The following is a 10,640-nucleotide window of genomic DNA, read 5'->3' as shown; positions in this document are numbered from 1 at the left end:
TTTCCTCAATTTCAAGTCTTCCCTTGCCCCTAGGTTTACTGGATGCTATCTCAGGAAAAACCTTTCACCTTAAGCAAATATATTATTATTTTAGCATAGCTTAGGTCCTCTAACAGAGCAAAGCTGGAAGAGTTTGCCTGGTGCTGCTACTAGTGATGGGCAGCGTCATTGACAGGTTCATTGACAGTTTCATCAATAGCAAATTCAGTGTCCTGTGGGAAGTTTTGGACTCATACAGACCTCAGATACTTTAGAAAAGATTAATGGGATCACCTTTTATTTTAATTCCTGTTGTATCTTTACAGCAGTGCAGATTACACACCACCGCACACATCTGAGAGGAGCCTCAGAAAACATCATAACCCAACATTTAGGGGTACTCACAGCAACCTGCCCTGGCCCTGTAAGGATCTGGTTCTGTTACCTCCTGCTTTTCTGCACCTGCAGTCATCAATGTCCCTACATGTCTGTCACCTCCCGGGCTACCACAGCCAGGGAGAGGGGAGGTGCTGACCCCTCTTACACCCAGATTAGGAAGTCTGGGTGACAGGGAACCTGCTGCAGGGAATGTTTCAGTCTTTGGTATTCAATAATTACAGGAGCAAGAATGGGAAAGGGCTTTTCTACCTCTGCTGATGAGTGGTGGCCTCTAGGCCAGAGACTCACACTGACTTGACCCAATAAATATTTATGGACTTCGTTCAGGAAAGGGAGAGCTTCCGCAGGTGGAGCTGGGAGGGCAGCGAGAGCCTGCAGCTGCCCTTGGGCGGAGGAAGGGGCTGGACCAGGGTTTCCCACATCTTGGCTGACTATTTTAACCACTAAACCAGTGGGTGAAAGTAGCAGCAATGAAAACCAAACCCAGCACCTAAATGAACCAAACCAGAAAGTGATGATTCATGTATGGGTCTACAGAGAGGATTCCCTGCTCCCACTTCCTGTATACCTTCAAAGAGCGGAAAAACCTCCCTTTTCTTTTTTCTAAATATGGGATTAGAGAGAGTGTTTGCAGAGGTGTTTAAGCCCTCGTGGGGAGCGGGGCTGGGCTCTACTTTTCCTGGCAGCTATTCCAGCAGCTGCCTGGGGCATGCTGTGCTCCCTGCACTGGCTTTTCATCTCGTGGGTGGGTACCTACCTCTTCTGTGTCCCCCATGTAACTGGGATGTTATGAATGCTAAACAAAAAGTTAAATATCACAGGGCGCTATTGCAGCCTAAATCATCCCTGCGACTCTAGTCCATGTTTCTAGCTAGTCGTGTATGATTGTAGCAGGATTGTTTTCTAGACTTGGAGCCTGAAACTGCCAGATAGAGGAGAGCAGGGCAATGCATTTAGCTGAGGAGTTGGGTTTAGCTGCTGTATATATTACTGATACCATCATTTGTATTTGACTCAGTCAGCGTTCATTTAATACGCGTGCATTAACAAATACTCATTAAAGTCAGATAGAAGCTGACTGCTGTCTAATACACCAAATACCTCAGGCTACTCACAGCACTACACAACGGATGCGGTATTTATTCAGGTGTATATATATATAAATACATATGTATGTGCACATACATGTGTGTGAATGCACATATGTATATGTATGTTTGGATTTCTTATTCCTCAAGACGGTATTGTTCTGCTGATCCTTTGCTACAGAGATAGCCTTGTGGATGCTCTCCAGTTGAAATGACCTAATTCGATTGACGCCATCAGTGTGGGGTTAGGCAGGGCTGTTCTCCGCTGCAGTGAGCTGCAGCCCCAGCAGTGCCCGGGGAGGCTGCAGCCGGAGATCACCCCCTCCAGGGAGAAGAGCAGCCGCGGCTGAACGTCCCTCTGTCGGGCAGGAAGGGAGCAGCTACACCGCCCCAGCAGGGCATTAGCTGCATAAACCAGCTCTGCGCAGATTGGGCCTGGTGCCAAGTGTCAGAAAAGCTGGCGTTTTATTTAATGCGGCCACTTCCAAGGCAGAGCCAGAGTTGGCAACAGTCCTGTGCTGTGGGCTCCCTGCTGTGAACTTGCTGCCCACCCCACGGAAGCAGTGAGCGGTCGCTAAGGAGCACACAGCACTCTGGAAATGCAGCGTGCCATCTTAACGCTGCGGCCAGCCCTACTGCCGTTGCTGGAGGCAGCAATGTACCAGTTGCTGTGCCAGGGCAGGCCGAGGGGGCAGCCGGCAATTGAGGCACCTTGCTGTCAGGTAGCATCGGTGGCTGCTGCCACTTCTGCACCAGGGAACAGGATGGTGGTAGGAAGCTGCTTGCTGCCACCTCTCTTTCTGCACGAGCATCCCCAGAGCATCAGTAAAGTAGAAGAGCGTGTCCTGTACTCTCATTTACTTGGAAAAAGATATGTCACAAAATATTGACTCACTCTGCAGTGAGACTAATACTTTCCAAACAGCTGCAGGTCTCTCCTACCCTCTCACATATTCTTGTGGGGGAGTGACGTGGAATATGTTCCCCTCTAAAATGTTCTTTTCATTTGATGTGTGTGCTAATGCATGTGCAATACTGTCACTGAGATTACCTCAGAGTGTCACGTGTTGGAGACTATGTATTGTTTGTTTCTATAATGGCAATTCTTACTGCTGTTCATTTTAAACTATTTTTAAAAAATGAAAAGCAGACAAACAAATATTGGGAAAGTCTTGCTTGAGACAAGGAAAACAGCTCCTGGGGGAAAACCACTTTTATTGCTTTTAGTTTATGAAACACTTCACAGAGGTCAGCCTTCTTTTCTGTGTAAAGGTCACACATGGGATACAGAATGATCTTCTGAAAGTCTCATAGTGTGTTAGTAGCAGAGGTAGAATATCTGTTATTAATTAGGCATTAAATAATTAATAACTAAGATGCTGACAGAGGGCATGGGGTGGTAGGGCTGCATTGCAACTAAAGCACCTTGCTCTCAGTCTGCCTCTTCAACCACTCTGAAACAAGTTTACACAAACTCTTGCCTCAGCCCTTACGATTCAGCTGTGCTAGCTGAGCTGTGTCCCGGCCCTCCCTCTCTCCCCTTGCAAAGGAAGGAGGCCTTTGCCCACAGGAAAGGGAATATTAAATGAAAAAAACCCACCCTCAAGCCCCAGGAAAGGGCACTATGCTTTGAAAGCAGCCAGCCTGCTCACTCGCTCCCTGGTGACTCACGTCCTTCATGGCTGTGAGCAGCAGCCACAGCAGGAACCTGAATCAGGGTGTTGACGGATGCCACGGGCAGCCATGGGCATGTTGAGACTGAACGGGAGGTTCAGGTCTCAGGCAGCGGGGCTCTGGCACACACTGCCATTCCTGTCGCAAAACATGCGCGTACCAGACTCGACACAGGTGTTTAGGGACACTGCGTTTGCGTTGCAGGCACTTTTTGAGCACCCCTGGCTGCGTGTGACAGTGTCCAGGGTGTCACCTTTGCGAGAGCCATAACCTTAACTGCTAGATGGTTCAGTAGCTCCAGGGGAGCAGGAGGAGGTGTGCAGGAGGAGGTACTGAGCAGGGAGGAGCGCCCGGGTGCTACAAGGAGTGGTGACTCAGTGGAGCGTGCTGCCAGCCCTGAGGCGCCTGGCCGCCACCGAGCTGCCCCGTGGCAGGCGTGGGTGCGCACCGACTGCCACGCTCCTTCCTGGAAGGAGTCTCTGCCGCCGTCCCTCTTTAAAAATGATGAAACTAGGTTGTTCGGAGGAGTATTATTCATAGTCATATTTCACTAGATAAACCTCCGAGTTGGATGTGATGCCAGGAAAGGCACCAGGTTAACAAGGCATCAAAATCCACTCTTCCTACTTGATGAATGCATGTATGAATTTAACTCTCACACCATGACATGTTTTTGTACCTCCAGCTGGCCCTCGGCCTCCTGCTGGCACTACTTGCCTAATATTCATTGTAATTTTATACTTCTTGAATGACCAGCTTGGATAGATCAAATCTTTGACATATTCCTACCACCCCTGTGTGTGCGCAGAGGAGGAAGTATAGAAGCACTCATCAGGACAACAGTAATTAGCTGCAACTTCCGAATTGAAACGCACAATTAATGCTGTGTCACATGCCAAGTATCAGTCATGCAATGAGAGGGTTTTGATGGCAATTAGGAATTGCAGAGTTTTAGGGCAATTGCTCTGCCAAAAATCGCTCTCAGCTTGTACAAATTGTCCTAGGCGGTATTAATCCATTGTGCAGCATCAGCAGAGGGGCTGCTTGCATCTCACACTAACTCTTACAACCTGATCTCCAAAGAGGTGGCAGTTCCTCTGTCCTGGAGCACATCTCTGGGTGATAAAGTAATCCTGAGCCCAGATAAGAGCCAGCTCTCTTCCTGCAAAAAACAGTCAGTGAATACTGAAGGTCCTCCTGCTCAGCTTTCCTTGCTTGAAATCTTCTATGCAACGTCCAAGAGCCCCCTCCCTCTCTCACAGGCTTCTCCTCTTCCACTGAGAGCAGGAAGTGGACATGCAACAGGAGGCCCAGGGCTCCAACCCACCAGCCCATTGAAGAACAGGGAGACAGTGACGGCAGTGCCCGAGCAGCACTTCCCTCCACCACAGTCACCGCCAGGCTGTGTGAGGATTGTGAGTGTCTCTCCCTGACTGCACCTGGGAAGAGACCTTGTCACCTGTCCTACAAACATGGAGCATGGCGAGCCCCACAGGTGCTGTGCTCTGCCATGCCAGAGGGGCTCAAAACCTGAGAACTTCACAAAATCATATTTTCTTGCTCTTGGAGTCAAACATGCCAGCAGCCCTTACCTGCCAGCTACCATTTTGGGGAACAGATCTCAGACTTGCCCATGCCATCAGAGATGTGTGAACATAACTGACCTCTGCCTGCCTCAGTGCCTGCGGCTCAGCAATGCTGTCCACCAAAACCTCGGGGTTACGCAGTTTGTCCATGGCTATCCTACCTTCATTATCGCACATCGAAAATATTTGTCCCGGATCTGAGGCACCTTTGCAATGACTAAACTCTTGAGTCACCTACCAATAATATTTGCCATTGCAAATGACGTCCTGAAGGACAGCACTGCCTGGCTGATGCCACCGCATTCGTCCTCTGGCCCTGTCAAAGGTTTCTGGCATCACAGGGGCACTGCCAGCTGTATTTGGTTGGGGAACCCAACCTGAGATTTCCTGGTGGTTGGGTTTTCTCAGTGATGGTGAATATTGGGGCATTTTCATGATCACCTCCAAATGCAGGGGAAAGCCAGACTAGCTGCCTACTGAACAAGGCGGGGACATACAAGTGGTGTTCCCACTGAAGCTGAAGTTTAAAATCCTGCCTCTTTTAATATGCTAAGGCACTTAATAAAAGAGGGAGCTTGGTGCTGGTGCAGACAGCGCAGTGTCACCGGGAGCAGAGGGAGGGCAATGGCGAGCTCCTCAGTTTCCCCGTTAGCACTGCTCTTTCTTTTTTATTTTCAAGAAAGCAAACTTGGTTTTTCACCAAACGCCTCCTGCCTCTGTACCCCAAACTCCTTAAGGCCTGTTACTGTTTTCCCTAAGCATTTTGAACTAAATGCTGCTGTCAAACCTGTCCCCAAGCCCTGCTGGTACTGCTGGATCAGGTTATTTAACCTTCCACCCCTTAATGGTCCTCTTACAATATTTACTGCTCCCACTTTGAATAATGGGAAATTAATTTAATTCTGCATCCTTTTCACATAGTAATTGTTATTAAATCTCTGAATCCCAACGCAGTATTGTCAAGCAGCTTCTACCAGCTGCTGCAGTGGTCGGGCCTGATCCACAGGCCACTGATTTCTTTCGTTTCATGGAAATCGTACAGGACTCAGAAGAACCAAATATTATTTTCACTGCAGACTTTCCACAGGTCACTAAACAGATGCAAGTGCCATTATGATTCTGAACAGGGAGGCAGCCCCATCCCAGCATTATGAACTGGCTTGAGAAAATTACTGATTTCTTTTTTCAGTTCAGCAGCTGAATCAAAATGTTAATAAAAGAAATGAAGAAACAAAGACCAGAGTGAGCGGTTTGTAAAATTTTCAGGTGTTTCTTTTAGGTTAAAAAAGCTTTGTCCACATCTGACCCAAAGCAAAACATTTTCTTTCCTTGCATTTATAAAAACAAAAATAAGGAGAGGCTCCATACACAGATCTGTTCCTGCACACCCAAATTTGTCCCCTAGCAATATTACCTCACACAGCAGGTGGGAAAAATGGGGAAAGAAGGAAGATTTAAACCCATATCTGCCATTTAAGGTCAGTAGAGAATTCCCTGGAGTGGGCTGGCCCAGAGGGGTTGGGGACAGCCATATATTTGGGGGCCGAATGTTTTGGGAGAGATAGTTGTTCCTCTGGCTCTTTTCTTCCCCCCCAGCTCTTCTCCTCCCCTCCCAGCAGGTTTCCGGACGTTGTGTGAATAAAAGCCTTTGTAAGGAGAAAGGAGAGAGGGTCACGGAGACAAGCTGGAGAGAACGATGTCAGCCAGTGCCGTGCTTACAAGTCCTCCCTCAGAAAGCAGCTGTGCCCGCATTGTGTTGGCTGAATGACAAGGCTCTGCCGGCATGTCATGATGACCAAAAATGGTGCCGCTGTGTTCAGTTGACCAATAAATCATGTCTTGTTCGGGGATGCTCTCCTGAATAGCTTGGTAATCTCTGCTCCTAGCTAAATGTTCCCTAATGGGTGAGGTTTCCTTTGGACTAGATGTGAGTCTCCGATGCCTAGGGGTGAGTTTTTCAGTGGTGCAAACTGGAAGAACCTCTGAACGAGTGAGGCCAAGAGCATCCTGCAGCATCCCCCATCCATAGTGGGGGGAATTGTCACCAACAATTAATCATGTTTTCATTTGTTTGTTTGTTTTTCCCTAGAAATTTGGGTCAAAGATATGAACAGTTTTGGGATGACTGAATTACTTTTGGAGGAGAATTTGCAATTTTCTTCTAATAAACTGCTGAGATCTACCTGTTAATTACTATTAGCAGCTCTAAGGATCCTTTGGGCAGGTGGAGACTGTGTAGAAGAGACAGAAGCAAGACAAAACATTTTCCAAGCAAAGATATAATTAGGGATTAGAGAGACTGATCCTGTTGCATAGTGTAATTAGGAGATTATGGCATGGCATTGGCCTGGATTAGACTTGACAGAAAAATCTCTACCCTGCTATATAAAACCTCCCAGGTTTTGAAATGGAAACCTGTAAACAAAAGGTCTTCACTGTCTTAAACCCGTGTCCCAGAGCAGCCTTGCGCTGCTGAGGCTTGCGTATTGAGGAGTGAATGGAAACTTGTGGATTCCATTCACCACAAACTTGTGGTTTCCATTCTCTACCTCTAACCTGGGTTAGTGGCAGAGAAACCCCTGATGAGAGGTGACCACCAGCTCCATCTGCTGCTTCCCCATCCCTGCAGGGAAACTGGTCCCAGCTGAGCCTCCTCTGGTGTCCCCAGCCCTCCCTGGCCAGGCCTTTCTCTGAGTCCTCCCAGGTGTCTGCAGCACAGGGCAGTGGGCTTGAGGACCCCGTGCTCTGGCTTCTGGGCAGGATCCTGCCGGGATCTCCGGGTTTGGGAAGAGGCTTGAAGGACACCCACCACCCCCCCAGCCCTGGGTATTGTGTGGAGGACAGAACCACTCCCTTAGTGCTACATGGGGCCAAGGAGCACCCGGCGGGCAGGGAGAGAGGGGGAAACCCGTCTGCGCACAGCCTCGGTTTTGCAGAGCTCTGTATCAATCAGCCAAGCAGCCCCTAAATTAAATGAACACAAATAAAAGTGTGAGAATCAGCCACATGGATTACATTCCCTTACCTCCTACCCTAAAGCATTTCTAAAGTCAGTAACTAAAAAAAAAAATTACATCATACCTCTAAATGGACCACCAGCAGGATAGGCTTGGTGTGCTCTTGGTACATTAGTCGATTAATACTTGCTGAAAGTCAGTAAAACACCCCAGTGAAGCATCCCCCAAATCAAGCAGTAAGACCAATGCTGCCATCCAACCACAGTGGTTTTGTGGTGCCCAGAGCCGTAGGTTCCCCGAGAAGAGGGGAGTGGGGAAGCGTGGTGCCTCCCGCAGCTCCCAGCACTTTGCCAGGGCTTGCTTTGTCACGCACTACAGTTGCAGCAGCAAGGCTGCCCCGTTCCCACAGCATCTTCCTCATACCACTTTTTTCTTTTATCTAGTATTAATTCTTCAGTACAGAAGCCACGTTTTTACTGTGTTATATTTATTTCTTGTTCACAGCAGTATAGATTGTAATTGCAGACAACTCTGAGTACTTCACTTCCCTCATTATATACTCTCCAGCACACAGGTGGATAATAAAATAATAATCTGCATCTTATGGTCAATTAACAAGAATAAATGAGTAGGTAAATAGCATGTGACAAAAGCCCAGTGTAAAAGGCCCTGCAGCCTCTGCATCCGTTGCCTGTTTCTCTTTCCGATGCTCAAAAATCAATGTATAGTAAAGTTTCAACAGCCTTCACATGTAAGTGCTAGATAATAAGAGAAGATCTTGATCAAATCAAAGGCTTCTTTTACTTTAGGGAGCATTGATTTTAACAAGGTCATTTGTCTTTCTCTTGCTGTGCAATCACAGAATGAAAAATTGCAGAATTTACAGAAAATAGAGTCATCAGCACATCATCTTGTCAGACTATGATTTGTCTGGAGACAAATGACTGCTAGATTTCCTCAGCCTGGGAAGATAATCTGAACACTGTTGTCTAGTAGTTTTGCTCAACTTCCCAGCACTTACACCAAGACAAATATTCAGGATACTAAAATGAAGATATTTCAACATGTGATTTTAATTAAAAATTATTTCAGAGCAAGTGCTTGGATTCTCAGATCCATCCTCTTTTAAGGTATTATTTTGAATTGCTTTGCAATTTTATCTATAGTATGAACTAAATCTTTGTGATACACCATAGGCTTGTCTAGTAAATGTAATTGTCTCCCCTTTATATTGTATTTTCCTTGGTCAAGATTATTACCCCCTTGAGTACCTTACTTAGCCTTTTGCTACCTGACAAGCCAATTAAAAAGTTATTTGAAGTTGTAAGTAAAGAAAGAAGTGAAAGAAGATTTAGAACTATAAAAAGTAATCTGTATACTTTTATAAAAGCACCTGTCTGGGGGATATTAAATGACTGCAATGTATAGTCAGGAATAAAAGATAACACTGCAAATTGGAGCTGTCATTTCATCTCCTATTAAGAGATTAATTAATTTTCCTTGACAGTGATAGCAGTTGAGCTTCAACATAACGACACGTGATATGAAAGCATAAAAGCTTCTTTTAAAAGTGCATATTGATAGTCATCTGCCTGGGATCCTACAAAGTACTTCCCCCCCACACATTTGACCCAGCAGGACCATTAGGTGGTTTGTCAGAGGCTGCAGAAAGGCTCAGGAGCTCCTGAAACCAGAGTGCATCCTGATTTCCAGTGGTTTTTTTGGTTTTGCAAGATGTTGAAGATCTTACTGCTTATAAAATACCTGCTTGCTGTGGGGAATTTTAAATGTGAGTCTTCTCATTTGTGTTTGGGCTTAATTAACCCTTGGGAGGAACAAAGTCTTCTTGTATATCTAACAAAATGACCTGAAAATATCTGTATTTAAAAGCAAGCGTACCAACTGCGTGACAGCCTAGTTCTGCGGAATAACCCTGTCAGTGCTGCATGGCATTTGCTTTGGGGTTCACCCAGAGCCACAGGGGCAACTTGTTCCCCCAAAGATGCCATGCGCTGCAGGGAGCCCCAGCTCACAGCTCAGCCACCCAATCTGAGGGGCCTGACTTTACTTCCAGGAACTGGGATGATTTTCTCTGGCAGTCCAGCCTGGTTTTCCAGCAGATGGCAATAAGCCATACTGGGGGAGCGAGCGGCCTGCGGCCTGCGCAGCGGTGGGGCAGGAACCTCCCCAGCAGCCCTGCCAAATCCCAGCGGCAGGGAGAAAAGGGAAAAGCAGGGAAGAGAGAGCAAGCCAATGAATAATAGATTACTAAAAATCCAGCCAGCTAGAGAGTGCATACACAGGAGAGGGGAAGAGTACATAATTCATCTGTAACTGCTTGGGGGCGGGGGGGGGGGGGGGGAGATTTTAAATAAAGAAGAGAGATGGGTTGCACATTCCCTTTGTTTCTTTTTTTAAGTTGTCCAGCAGTGGAAATGTGTTTTTGTTCACCCATCTTGGCCTTAGGGCTCAAAGGTGACCCAGCTACCGTCCTGCCATCTCTCAGGTGATGCTGCCGGTCACACACGGGATGCCAAGGCGTGACTGAAGCATGACCTAAAAATGGCTGTTACCTGTAATACTGCAGGCAAAAAAGTGGTGAGCGTAGAGGATGCACCTTTAAAAAGACAGGGACAAAATCCTGGTACTGTCTTGTTGATGGCTATTTCATAGCTCCTGAAAATACTCAGGAGGAATTTCTGTCTTGAGATTCACCGTTAATCATCCTGCTCACTTTGCAAACCACCGAATTTATGTGAGGTTAGCTTTTGTCACAGCAAATGGAAACCTGTTTAACTTTGTTGTTTCTCCAGAATAAACAAGGGAACAGGAGAAAACAGCACGGGTTGGCTAACCTGGAGTCTACAAAGCATGCTTCCTTGGGAATCAACCATGTTTGTGTCCAGAAGAGATGATTTTAAGTGATAAACCTTGCGTTTGTCAAGATAAAATGCCTC

The sequence above is a fragment of the Balearica regulorum genome, chromosome 2 (genome assembly GCF_011004875.1).
Source record: "Balearica regulorum gibbericeps isolate bBalReg1 chromosome 2, bBalReg1.pri, whole genome shotgun sequence".
Classification (NCBI taxonomy): domain Eukaryota; kingdom Metazoa; phylum Chordata; class Aves; order Gruiformes; family Gruidae; genus Balearica; species Balearica regulorum.
Note: the sequence above shows the minus strand (reverse complement) of the source record.